Raw genomic sequence first — 14,753 nt, forward strand, 5'->3', positions numbered from 1 at the left:
AGAAAGAGGAAGGAAGGAAGGAAGGAAGGAAATACACTATCTACTGTCTATTATCTATTTATCTATCATCTATCTTTCTGTTGGCGTGAGACCTTACAGTATAGGGCCTTCCTTCAAGTATAGGATCTTAAGATAGCAGCTTTGCCTACCTATGGATATTCACTTCTTTATGGTTGAGCCTTTTAATACCTTCTATTCTGGAGGAGAAATTTATTGATGTTCCTTTTGGGGCTAATATTCTAGTATAACAGAGCAGAGGTGGGGAAAGGACATATTTTGATAGCTTAGACAGCTGAATGAGGCAGCAATAAAAATGATATTTCAAAGCAGTTAAGCTGTCACCTTAAGAAACTCCACATGGAGTGTCAAAGAGGAAAGCACTTTACAAAAGTAGCTCAATATTGGAAGGCATATGTCTGTAATTTGATTTGCAGTAAAGAATGAAATGTTATGGAAAGACTGTTTTCCTACACTTTCTAATTATTGCTGGTACACAGATGTTGGCTGTATTTGAGCCCCCAGTGAGTGAAGGATTTGACTGTATTTATGTTCTAATTTCTGCAATTTCCCAAGACTTTCTGGAGTTCTCATGTAAGTGTATATAAGATACTTAAACCAACTATAATGTTAAAAAAAACACACAAAATCCTCCAAGCTCTGACATACATTTCTATATTCATTAAGTTGAAACAGTTGTATACACTGCATCCTCCAAGCTGGTACAGGTTACTAACCTAGAGGTATTTATTCTTTAAAACACATAGTAATCTTTTCCCAGTGGTGAATTTTGTGTTGATGAGGAAGAGAGTAGCCACTTACCTAAATATAAGCAAATCCATAGTATGCATCCTTTTTAATGAACAGCCATGCCTAGAAACTGGAAATCAAATGTCTATGTTTGTTTTGTAAGAAAGACTGCCTTCTGGTACAATTCATAATCACAGACCCAGCTAAGCACATATCTAAATTGAAATCACCTCACATTTTCCATTTCACACACCACTTTTCTCTAACCTCCTAAACTGTCCTTATTAAATTTGTCCTTGAAGAGAATAGCTTTCTGTAAACATAAACAACTGAGAAATTAAATAGAGGGACAGGGTTCAGTTGATTATGCATGGCTAAATTACATTTTATTCATCTGGAAATAGAATATGCATATGTTTTCATCGAAAATGATGGAAGATACTTTAGATCTCTAAGATTAGCAAGCACTTACTGTGCCTTCTTCTATTTGAAAAGAAAAAAATCAACTTGTGTTTGACAGGTGTCATGTTATGAATTTGAATGAGAGGAAGTTGGATGTGACAGTTAACTTCTTACAAAAGAAGCGCTGTGCCAGTCTCCAAAAGGACTTGCCTTTTCAGATGGTGGTGAGTTTTCTAAGACTTGATAACCTTTAACACTCAAATTAACCTTGTTCCCTGGTGACTTATTCCCACAGCCCTACACCCCTTCCCATTAATTTTGCTCTTACAGTGCAACACTGACATCAAATGGTAAGTAAACTTAGCCTCAAAGACTAATTTCCTCTCATGGTATACTGAGCCTTGCAGGCATAGAGATAATATGAAAATCCCACTTACCCTTGAGTGACATACAAACATTTTTTTTTGAGGGAAGGATATAGGGCATTAAAAAGAAAAAAAAAACAATCTGGAATAGTGGTGTTTTCACTAAATTCTGATTATTTCAGACACAAACATGCACATGCACACACATACACACACACACACTGTACTGACTCAGATGTCCTTGAGGTTATTTTACCCTCTCACCAATTTCAGAAATGCTTAATGTATTAAAAACTGCCTCCAAAGATACAGAGATTTGTAAATTTGCTTCTGAGTCACATGTATTTCCAAATATTTGTCAAATAAACCAAGTGCACTCTGAAATTATTCTGGATGATGCTACATCCCTAGTGGGATGGGTACCATTTGTGTTTCAAACAGCTGGAAATACAGTATCTGCAGACTCGTGTTGGCTTTTGTGTCTTGATTTAATGCACAGAATCTGCCAACCTGCAATAGCTACCAAGACCAGTTTGGGTCTCTCTGTTCCTCCAGATGCTGTTAGGAAAACCCAAATGGGAAGTACAGATAACTAACAAATAACAGATGGGATTCTAAATAATAAAATGTGTGATAAAGAATATATGTACTCTTTCATCAATGTTTTCCTACATTTTAAAGAAAGTATAAATCAAATTTCTCATTAGGCAATTGCATTCTTTTTTTTTCTGTTTAGGAATTTATATAAAGACATTTAAAAGTTAATAAAAGTATCAATTCCATTGCCCCAAAAGGGGTATTGAGTTTCTTTAAAAAATTAACAGAGATTAAATTTCCAAAGGGAGTCCATCAAATTATAGTGATTTCTAACTCACTCAGGCATGGAGAAGATTCATCTTTCACTAATTATCTCAGTTGGGGAAAAAAAATCCTCTTTATCTAAATAATAGGTGATTATTTGATTACTACAAATGGTAGTAATTGAAAGAGTTGTTTTAGAAACTCACTATCCAATGGCTATGAGCCAAAATAAAGGCACAAAATGATTTATTTTTTAAACCCCAACTACATCTACTAAACAAAATCTAAAAATTGCATCTGCTATACATGATTATCATGCCGAGATTGCGATACTGGCCTTTTGCCCCCCTTTGGTTAATGAGTTATCAAATAGTTGTGGTTTCTAGATTCAAACTGTTTCAAAATTCAGGAAAAGTGACTGTCATGCTGGCACCTGGTTCTCTGGGTAGAATATAGAAGCTTTGGTAGTAATCCTGGGTCTTGGCACCCACAGTCCCCTTCTCTCCTGCAATATTTCCTCAAAAGATGCATCTTTCTTCTAATGGTCAGCCTAGTTCAACTTAGGCAATGTCTAAAGAACTTTCTCGTGTTGCTCGATCTCTCATCAGACGAGTCAGGAAAAATCCCCACGAAGTCAGAATAACGCAGTTTCCAGGAGGGCTGAGCAGGATGTTTCGGGCGGGCCCTCCGGGCGTGCACTCCCTCCCCAGGCCCTCCCTCCCCTCCCTCCCTTCTTGCCACGTTGCTTCCCCTCCCACCAGGGAAAGCTGATAGAAAAAAATAATGGAAAAATAGAAATCTCTGGATGGACTGAGGTCCGCCCGTGTACTTTCCATGGTAACAATATGCTGTGATTTAAAAAATAATGGGTTCGTTTCTTCATGTTTCTGCCATCCTAATGCCAGCAAAGCAAGTATTTCCTTAACATCTTGTCTACCGGTTATGAAAAATTCAAGTATTATTTTTTTGTAATACCTTTTCTATAATCACCTCAGACACTTGAATTTTTTTTTCAGCTTTATTTAGGAAAAGAACAAAACAAAACCTTTACCTGTTCTATTTGGCTTGGAAATAATCAAATATCAGTGATACAGTGTCAGTACAGAACATGTAAGGTTTTCCATAGGGCTTGTATCCTTTTCGGAGTCATGTCTACTAGATATCCAAAGCCGGAATTCCACAGGAGGGCAAATTAAATTGTCATGGGTATAATATTGGGATAGCTCTCTTCCTTTTTATTTTCCTGTTTGTAGCACGTATAAATCTTCATCTTTCAAAAGAATTGAATTATAGTTGCGTATATGTACATATGTATCCTCTTGTTTTTAGAAGCAGACCTCCTACAGTCTAATATATACGTGAGAAAACAGAAAATGAGAAAAAGACAGCCACTGGAGTGCCCTCTTGTGGAATAATGCAACACTGCAGCAGTTGAAATTGGACAGTGACTTCCCTACACCTAGAGAGAGAATAAGCATCCGATAGGAAAATGCAGAAGCCCAGGACAGAAGAAAGAGGGAGAACAAGGACGATGAAGCGTATTTATTTGAGGAAGCTGTTGAAAAATAACAAAAATGCTTGCAACGCCTATAATAGTCTAAAGAATAAGATGCAAAAAAAAAAGTCATGGTTTATCAAAAAAACTATAATCCACATTATCTGTAATTTATTTCAAAATTCTGATGTCACATGAGCCTTTCGTTACTTGTTAAAAACTTAGTTTCCCCTTGATTAACTTGTGTCCATAATAAATATGTCCGGTAAGGGAAGTATCTTCTTTTGTAAATCAATGGTGTTGGCCATTTCCACTGAAATGGAAAAATAATGAAGCTCTCCATGCAGTGTGAATTGTAGACCATATATGTGAAGTGTAATTTGCATAAAAAAATATAACTGCTAATGAAGAAGACAATTGAAGAGAATTGAGTGTCTTATTCCCAATAAGATCATGACAATGGTGAATATTACAGGAAAGGTAAGGTTGGTTGATATGAATCCAGTGAGTAATGGAAAAAATAAGAAACTAAAGTGATCATGGCTGTCACTGTGGAAATGTATATACTTTCTGAGCACCACTGAAACTTGATTAATGAAGTAACTATGTTTATTCAACAAAGTGGGCCGAATGTGGTTAAGAAAAAGAGAAAAATATTAGGAACTACACATGAGATAAATAAACTAATATTTGTCTTTATTTTTCAGTAATACAGAGCTAACGAAAGAATTGCATAAAGAATAAAGAGAAAGCACTTCTGGAAACCCACTGCATAAAAACAAGAACACTGCTGAAGATGAACAAAATCAACTTTTTTGGACTTTTTGCATCCAAATATTTGAAACAATATGAGAAGCTTTATTCAAAAAAGGAAAAAAAATGGAAAAACAGAGATAACAGAAAGTTTTGTGGGGTTTTCACTTGTTCTATTCCTGCTCTGCTTTCCCTTGAAAACCATAAGCCACACAACAATGGCACCTATGAAAAACTGCAGCCTAGCAGCGACCAGAGGAAAAATAGATTGGGCTTTAAGCTCCCCAAAATGCTCCATTCCCAGAGGACTGACACAAGTTGGGAGCTGCCTGCAAAGGTCCCAGTCACAGAGTTTCTCTTTTTTTTAAACTGACGCAGAGCATGTTCAGTGAGAAATGCCTTGTTTGAGAGCATGTATCAAAAAACAAAACAAACAAACAAATCCAGCAACAAATTGATTGACATTTCACTGCCTAATGCAGTGCCACTAATTGGGCAAGCCAGAGACTGGACAAACATTTAAAAGGAAAATTTGGGGAATGAGATGCCCAGAAGGGATTTTGAAAAGTTCTTATATATTCCTGGAAATCTAGAAGGCCATGTACATATGTGTCATTTTGCCAGTGTGCGAAAGACCCGAGCAGGCCCTAATCCCTTACCTCTTGATGACCTTAAAGTACTACACTTACAGGATGAGGATTAAGGTGGAGTTGAAAACTGATGAAGATTTGAAAGTGTGTTCAAACACACTTTCAGCACATGGGTGCCTCAGCAAAGGGCAGTCAAAAGACAATGCCGGCTGAAGGCATTTAGGATTTAGGGAAATCGCTATCTCACCATGATGTGACCGCTACGCCGAGCAGCGTCTTCAGTGGCTGCACATGACAAGGCATACGGACTTTGCAGAATCAGTGTAAGAAAGGGACTAAACACATGAATAGTAACAACAGACCTTGGGTAAGAAGGAAAATCTGTTTGCCAGGGTTACCACTTTACATTATGTTAAAAGTCCAGCTTTCAACAGCAAATACGGGACTCAAAAAGAGAAAGGAAAACATGGGTAAAAACTAACACGAAACATGGAGGGAAAAAAGCAGTCAACAGAAATTGTCCTGTGGAAATCCAGATTTGGGAGTTAGGAAACAAAGTCTTTATATCAGATATTATAAATATGTCCAAAGAACTAAAGAAAAGAATGTCAAAAGAATTAAAAGAAAATATAAACATAATGTCCACCAAAAAGAGAATATCAATAAAAAGATTGAAGTTAAAAAAGAACCAAATAGAAATCCCTGAATTGAAAAGTAAAGTAACTGAAATGAAATAGTCATTAGAGGTGCTCAACAGTATATTTGAACTGACAGAAGAAGCAGAAGATAAGTCAATTAAAATTGTCCAGTGGGAGGCATGGAAAGAAAAATAATGAAGACAAAGAGATCTTTAGAGACCTGTAGGATGTCACCAACTATACCAAAATAAGGAAGCATAATGGAGGTCTCAGAAGAAGAGGAAAGATAGACAAAATATTTGAAGAAATAATAGCTAAAACTTCCCAAATTTTATGAAAAAGATTAGTCTGCACATCCAAGAAGCTCAACAAACTCTAAGTAGGATAAACTCAGATCCACACCTACACATATAGTCAGACTGAAAGATAGAATCTTAAAAGAAGCAAGACAAAAGTGACTCATCACATCAAGGGATCCTAAATAAAATCAATAGTTCATCCCACCAGAGACTATTGAGAACAGAAGGCAATGGAATATTGCAAGTGCTGAAGAAAAAACCTGTCAACTGCACCCAGCAAAGCTATCTTTAAAAAAAATGAAAGAGAAATTCAGACATTCCCAGAAAAAAAAAAAAAACAACTGAGAATCTGTTGCAAAAAGGCCTGTTCTATCAGAAATAATAAAAGGAATCCTTTGGGCTGAAATGCAAGGATACTGCACACTAACTTTAAAGCCCATGAAGAAACAAATTGCACTGATAAAAGTAACTATGTAAGCAAATGTAAAAGACAGTATAAATGTATGTTTGTAATCCCCAGAGAAATCATTAAGAAAATAATTCAAAAGTGCAGTAAAATGAATAAATAATAAAGTGCTAGTGGGAGTGTCAAATAATTTTTGACACAAGAATTAAGTTAGCTCCTTACTTCACACTATTACAAACATTAAGCTTAAAAATTATCATAGAGCTTAGTGTAAGAGCTAAGACTAAAAAACTGTTAGAAGAAAATATTGGAGTAAATCTTTGTGATCTAGGATTAGATAATGGTTTCTTAGATAACACAAAGCCACAGGTGACATTGGTAAATTGGAGTTCATCAAAATTGAAAGCATTATGATTCAAAAGAAAATCAAGGAAGAGGAAACAACTCACAGAATTAAGAGATAGTATCTGTAAGGGATATAACTAATAAGGAACTTGTATCTAGTCTATATAAAGAGCTCCCACAACTCAACAATAAAAAGAAAGTTCAATTAAAAAATGAACAGATTTACATCATTATATATATACATGTGTATATATATATATATATACACATATATATATATGAGTTTACGCTGATAATTCCAATTTCAAATCAACTACAAACACTTCATTCTATGTTTCTTTCTTCCTTTTATGTTTAAATCCACTTGTCCAAATTGTGAGAAATTGGCTCCCATTAACCTTAAAATACCAACAAATTGCATGAATCATCTTTGTATGCAACCATTTTGCCTTCAGTCTGTCATGCCCTTGTCCCCCAGTAGATGCCCTCCAGACCTTGCTCAGACTCTGACATCTGGCTGTGGACCACCACCGGCTCCCTAACTGGGCATCCTCCTTACCATGCTCAGGCTTCAATACCCTGTGCCCAAGCTGCTGTCTATGGCTGCCTTTCCCCAGTAAAATCCTCTTCACCTCTCTTCTCGTGCCATCTGCTGCTGATACCACCTGTTAAAATGTCCTCCTTATCACAATTGGGCTCAAACGACCCTGGCTGGGTGATCATCACCTCTCTGTGTACATGGCCTCCTCAAACTTCTTAGCCTCTCATTTACTCCAGGCCAAAGCCATCATTGTCTTCACCTCCCATAGATGCTCTTTCCTTCCACACAGGTTCTTTTACTACTCATTGACCCCTGCCTTTACCCACACCCTGCAAAATGCCTTCCTGGTCAAACTCATGTCCTGACTGACAGTCTCTCAACTATGCAGATGTCTATTGTATGTTCCCATGCAATGTTTTTTTTTGCACAGAAATGTTAAGGAAAGAAGAAAGAGAAAAACCAAAGAAGTAAAAAAGGGAGAGAGGGAGAAAAGAAAAAGAGGGAGGGAGAAGCGATCACTTTAAATCAGTCATAGGATCCCAACCTGACTTTCTGTTTTCCTTTTCTTGCAGCAGGAAAGAGTTGTTATCTCTGTCTGTGGGACCGTGACTCCTCTAAAATGAGCTTTTATTATCATCTGAAGAAAGACTTTTTTTATAAATCAAGCAAGCATGATCCAGCATGTTGAAGGGCAAGCAGATTTAACAAAAATTAAGACTATCTGCAGTATTTGGAAAATTAAGAGATGAGTGGCTGCTACCTGTAAATTACATTATCCTTGCCAAAAAAGAAAATACTCTCTACTTTGAAAAAGCAAATTTGCCCTATTCTGGCTTTGTACTGTAAATTCTGTTGAGTACATCCTAGGTTGCTTTTTTTTCTTAAATTTTGTTTCACAGTAGAATCCCTTTCTCCATCTTTAATGGACTTCCCCAATTTTCTAAGGATCAGAGGGTGACAGATATACAAGTGTTATACACACAAGACAAGCAGAGAGGGAGATCGGCTAACACCTTGTTTCCAAATCATATTTTGGAGTGAGTGGATGGATGCCGGTAGTGGTAGAGGATTCTGAATTATGTTATCTATCAGAAGAAAAGGAAAGAAATACATTAATTTAAACAATCAATTCATTAAGTGGTATTTTTTTGCCCAGCTTTCCTCATTTTGTATCCCTCATCCCTGTGTTCTTGTGTCTTTGATCTTTTGGTTGGTTAACATGAGATAATTGGCACCTTCTTGTCAACATGAAAAATCTGCCAGAAGTCACTTCTATTTGCCTTTTGACCACAGGAGAGTTAATTAATGAAGCACAGAGTGACTTTTCACATGGGAAGGTTATTTCTGTGAAATACTAGGAAAAGATTTGGATATTTCATAGATCATATCAATGTAAGCAACAAGACAATAACATGCTGAATTGAATTAGGAAGTTGTTTATGAAAATACATTTCAGCCAGTAATTTATTAAATCAGCCATTCTGCTTCCCTCCTTGGATAAACAAGGTCCATTTGTCGATTATTCTGTTTGCCAGATCTTGGAAAGCCACCAAAAGCTTTCCTGGACATAATAGATTTTGAATTTCATTCATTTTAAAATGTTGTTTTTCCAAGTGAAATAAATTGTTTTGACATGTCTCATATTTTTCTGGTCTAACTAGTTGTATCATTATGTGGCATTGGGCATAGAATTGAATTTAAAGGACAGGATAAGGATGCCCATAGGATGTTGTAAGAAGAGGTGGGTGAAAGGTGTATGAAGAGATGAGTGGCTGCTGATAAGAAGGGAGCATGTGATTTTGCTTTAGAGCAGGTAAAAGCGACACTTGGACAGCTACCTGGTTATTCTAACAATCTGCGGTCTATTTTGAGGATGAAAAATTAGGAAAGTGCTTCCAAATTTCAACTTCTCAAATATTCATAAATGTTCTAGTAACTGAGATATAACATCAATTTTCTTATTATTAGTTTCTACAAAGAACAAAAGTCTAAGATCTAGATAGTGATAGAATTGCAGATAACATTTCCTGTCATCATACATTTCCATGTTTTCTACTTTTTTTATTCTGTCATTTATAAAACATCATATGTATAACAGACAGGAAAGTTAAATTCATCTACAGAGAACAAAAAACATTCTGTAAACTTAAAAAAATTTTTATTTTAGATATTAAGCCTCTAGTAAAAAAGATTGAGCCAGGATCTAATGGCTGTTGGGAGCAGGTGAAGGAGATCAGGAAGAGAAATGCTGTCACCGAAATGTCTGTTACTGATGGAACTAGCAAATACAGGATGAAAAGAGGGAATAAGAAGATATTTTGCACATTTCTAGGCACAACCAGAACTTTATGAGGGGCTTCTGAATTCCCTCGATGTGAAGATCTACCTCTATGCCAAGAAGTTGCTGGGCTCTGAAGAAGCATTGGTGATGTCTCAGGCCTGCAAAGTAACTGAGATGTTTGGGTCATGGGGTCATTTCTTACCTACTTGTTTGCTTGCTTTGATGATGATGCAAAGTGTGTAAAATGGTAACGGGGGTGGGGTGGGGGGGTGGGGGGTTGGGGTACAAGGATTTAAATCAAAAGTATGCAAACTATGGGCAATGAGTGAAATCTGGCCCATAAGCCTCTTTTTGTAAACAGAGGTTTATTGCAACATAGACACACTTATTTATTTACATGTTGTCTATAACCATTCTTGTGCTACCCAGTAGTTGTGACAGAGACCAAATGGCCCCCCTAAACCTGAAATACTGTCTGGCCTGTGGGTAAAATTGCAATGTTTCCAGAATTTCTCGCAAGGCTTTAGTGTATTTGCATATCAATAGGTGTTTCCAAGGAGTGTAGAGAATTAGTCCATCTGCACATCAATAGGTAATTACAAGGGCTTGCAAGGGTTTATCTGGACCAGAGAAGTTGGGTGGAGCTGCTTCTGCTGCAGCCAGGTCTAGTGAGGGACGGGATAACTGCTTGTACGAAATAAAAGGGTTTCTTAACTTTATTTCTCCCTTTGACTGATTTTGGTTTTAGAGGTATTTTGCCCTGAGATTCCCCTCCACCAGAGTTACAGGCCCTTTACAGAAAAGCTCTCCTATTGAAGTGGAGGTCATTGAGGTGTCCCAGAACACAGTGTTATTAAAAACTCCACCTTAGAAATATTTTCCCCTAACAGTGAGAGAAACTAATGCTCCCTCCATATGTTTTTTTACATCATGTTCTTGTGGTTAAATATTCATAAGAAAGAGTACTAGGTGGATTTTCTTTAAAAAGAGAGCATTTAACGTACTGTGATTTTTAACATACCAAACAGATTTTATAATGTTCTTAGGGCAGAACAAATATTTCAGGTGAGGGGCTGAAGAAACACTGACCGAGCTGAAAAGTTACCCGAACGTGACCACTGTTGTGAATTCTGATTAGCAGTTGTAATTGGGTGGTTTTCAGAAAACAGTGAAAACACTTACACATGTTAAGCAACTGCGACGGAATAAGCATTTGTGCAGAGAGAGAGAAGGAGAAGAAAGCACAGGGTTCTTCCACTTTCCCTCCAATTATTTATCCCTTTGATCCTAAGAGACATGTGCTATGAAATCCATTTCTCCCTCTCCAGAGATTTTTACTTTTATTTGATAGTATTGGCTGTTGTTTGTTTAGGGACGATTTGTTAGAGCAGTTTTAGTAGATTCACAGCAAAACTGAGCAGAAGGTACAGAGTGTAGGATAAATTCTAGCCGAAATAAGCAGGCGACGAGAGGCAACAAAGGGCCAGGCAGTTCATTTGAGCACAATTCCAGGAAGAGGTTCACCAGTTTGCAGGGACACAGGTTGGACAAGTGGTGCCCAGGAGGGGAGGCGGGGAGTTTTTAAGAGAACAGGGAAGGGAGGGGGAAGTGGGCCACACTAGGGGTGTGTGGGGAATTTTTATTGGCTCAGGGTCAGGTGATGGACAGCCAGAGGTCTCCTCCTTCCGGATGGAGGGGGTCTGATCATACTTCTCTATTTTTTGAGACAGAAAAAAGTGCAAAGGCAAGGAAAAATTAAATAATCTTTCTAGGAAGTAAAGCAGAATAAGAAAGGAGGAAGAAAACAGTCTAGAAATGACCTTTATTTCATTATTTGAGATACATAATTACAACTCCATTTCTAAGGACTTTCTGCATTTCAGAAATTTAGGTACATGATGCCAAAGAAAATAGAAGGGAGGCATCGGCTGATACATAGAAGCTCTGCCTGCAAGCAGGGCCAGGTTGAGCCTTGCTCAAGCTCAGGCCCATGCTGAAGAAAAGAAAAATATAATTGCTAACCTCTCAGTGAGAAGCATATTTTGACAGTGAAATCTGGGTGGAAGGAAAAAGGGAAGGTGGGGGTGGGGGAAGTCTCTCAAAGCAGGCTACAGGAATTAATTAGACCGAGACTGATACAAAGAATCCTGACTCAGTGGTAAGCTCACACTGAGATGTTTTGACCTCAGTTGCTCTTTAAGGAAAAAGAAATGCCCTTTATTGTCTGCTTCATAACAGAGATTCTTTAACAGAAAGACTATTGGAGGTCTGCAAGGTGTGGGCCATAAGCTTTGACATTCCTGAGCAGCAACCCATGGAAATAGAGGAGCCATGTAGACATTCATACAGACAATTCATACGGACACAGAATATGACCAGTGAGGTTTGTGACACCCCTCTCTGACAGTATACCTGGATCTCTCTAACTTTAATGTGCTCACAGATCACCCAGGGATCTTATTGAAATTCAGAATTGGATTCAGTTAAGTCTTAGGTGGGGCCAGAGTATCTGCATTTATAGTGAACTTCCAAGTAATGCTGGTGTTTGTGGGTCTCCTAGCCACGCTTTGAGTGACCAGGCTCTAAACAGTGTCAGAAAACAGTGGCTTTTAGGGCCATCTCCCCAATTTCCAAAGAGGTTTGCATCATAATGAAATGTCACCTGAAAGGAAACTCAAATGAATTTATCACTGACATCCAATGCCATGTAATGCTCAAGTTTATTTTGAAGTGGTATTTGATTAGGACTGAAGGAATTTTTCAGGATTTGGGAAGATGGGAGTTAAGTAAGTCAACTCACACTGTCATCCACACCAACTGTGGAAAGTTCTTAGATTTACTTCCCAGGGAAGAAAACATAAAAAGCAACAAAAAATAAATAAAACAGACAAAAACTAGAACAATCAATGCTGAATACAACTGAACGGTGGCCAAAGCAGTCAGATTCAGCCTTCTTTGGACATTAAAATCACCTGGGTAACTTTAAAAACACTGATGCCACGACCCACTTCCGGCAAACTAACTTAATTGCTCTAAAAGGTAGCCTGGGCATCTGCATCACCCATGCATTTTACTTTCTATTCTCTTGAGGAGAATATGACCTCTTGAGGAGGCTGGAGGAACGATCTTTCCCAGGGCTAGACAATTCCTAGAGAGTGGCCACACTCTGGGCCACTATTCACCTATCCTTATCACCCCAGGGCCGTGTACTAGACAACCAGGGACAGCCCCTCTGTCCCAGAGCATACTGAAATTATTCAAGCTCGCCAATCCTAACCCTGCTTACCCTGCCTCACCTGTTCCTTGGGAAGCACAATAAAGACTCTGACCACATTTCTCCTCCCACTCCAGCCTCCTGACCAACCCTGGCGCTCTCCCAGGTGACCCTCCATGGCGTGGTGCGCCCTCTTAGGATCTGTGAGTATAACAAACTACATTTTCAGTGGCAGTTATAGCCTGATCTGTTGACCTTGACATACCTAAAAAACAATAAAACCTACATTTTAAAACAGTGTCAGAATTTTTCAAATACCATCAGATGACACCAGCTTCAGCCAAGGTTGAGAATCACTGCTGGAAAACAGAACAAGCCCAGCCTAGTAGGTCGTCTTCAAGTTGTATTAGCAGAGTTTTCATTAGAGAAGGATTACTTTCAAATAAACAAAAGCAAACTGAAAAACATGATTGAACACCTGTTTGTTTGTTTTTTCCCTCCCTGCATGGGTTGCTGCTAGCCGAGTGGTTTTGGAGAACCACTTTTTTTTTCTATGTTTATGAGTAGAAAGGAAACTAAAATTGGTTTTGCAGAGCAAAAAATCTGCCCACAGTTTTCTCCATCAGTTTTCTAATGAAAAGAAGACAAATTGTAATCCATTGACAGTACCAATCACTGTAAGAATAGCAGAGAAAGTTTGGGGCAATAGATCCCACTTTTTCAACCTCCCTTCCACTCTTCTCTACTGACCACCATTTGGAACAACTACACTCTGATTCTGATGATATAAGATGGAAAAATAATTATTGGGTTTTTATGTAGGGAAATTATTAAATGTAAAGTGAAGTTCTAGCTCTAGTAAAGATATGTGTCTGTGATTCACCTTCTGAAAACTGTCTAATAAGTAACAGAGAAGGATGAAAACTCTTAAACATAACTTCGGATCTGAGATTTTCCCAGGTAACAATACTCACTAGAAGTAAGCTCTTATTAAGGGCATGTATTTTTGTTTTTATTCTCTACAAAGTCTCCAGTACCTAGAATTACACACAGAAACTACTACTTACTCCATAATACTTATTACATGGAAAATGATACATGTAATAATGTAATAATGCTTATTACATGAATAATAAACAAGAAACATCTGCCAGGACAAGAGCCCATAGTACAATAAAATATCTACAAGACAGGAAATAAGCTTTGCAACTTAAATTCATAGTCCAGAGACCAGTTCTGTGCAGTATAGCAGCCTGCAGGCACACGTGGCTGTGAGCACATGAATGTGACCAACTTGGATTGAGATGTGCTGTAAAGTGTAAAATATATACTGATGTTGAAGACTTAGCACATAGAATTTAAAATATCTCATACTTTTTTAAAAATTATATTTACTTGTTGGAAAGATATTTTGGATACACTGGGTTAAGTAAGATATAACTCTAAAATTCATTCCATATGTTTCTTCTTACTTTGATTTAATATGGTCACTGGACAATTTAATATTCTTTGACTCATGTTCAGGGCTCACATTTTATTTCTATTGTATGATACTATTCTAGGCTTCTCTTACTTCTTTAGGCATCTGCCAGTAGAGGACATAAGTCTCTGAGCAAGTCACAAATTACTTTCACTTCACAATTTTTTTTACTGAAGTACAGTTGATATTCTTTATCCATTTATCTATTGATGGACATTTTGTTTGCTTCCATATCTTGGCTGTTTTAAATGCAGCAGCACACATGGGCATGCACCTCACGATTTCAAAATCATGTAAAAATAAACAAGCTAAATATGTACTTTCTCTATACATTTATCTACATATATATTTTTTACCTCCTCCACTATTTTGCAAGTCCCAAAAGAGCAGTGACTA

Source organism: Manis javanica, chromosome 3 (assembly GCF_040802235.1).
Source record: "Manis javanica isolate MJ-LG chromosome 3, MJ_LKY, whole genome shotgun sequence".
Classification (NCBI taxonomy): domain Eukaryota; kingdom Metazoa; phylum Chordata; class Mammalia; order Pholidota; family Manidae; genus Manis; species Manis javanica.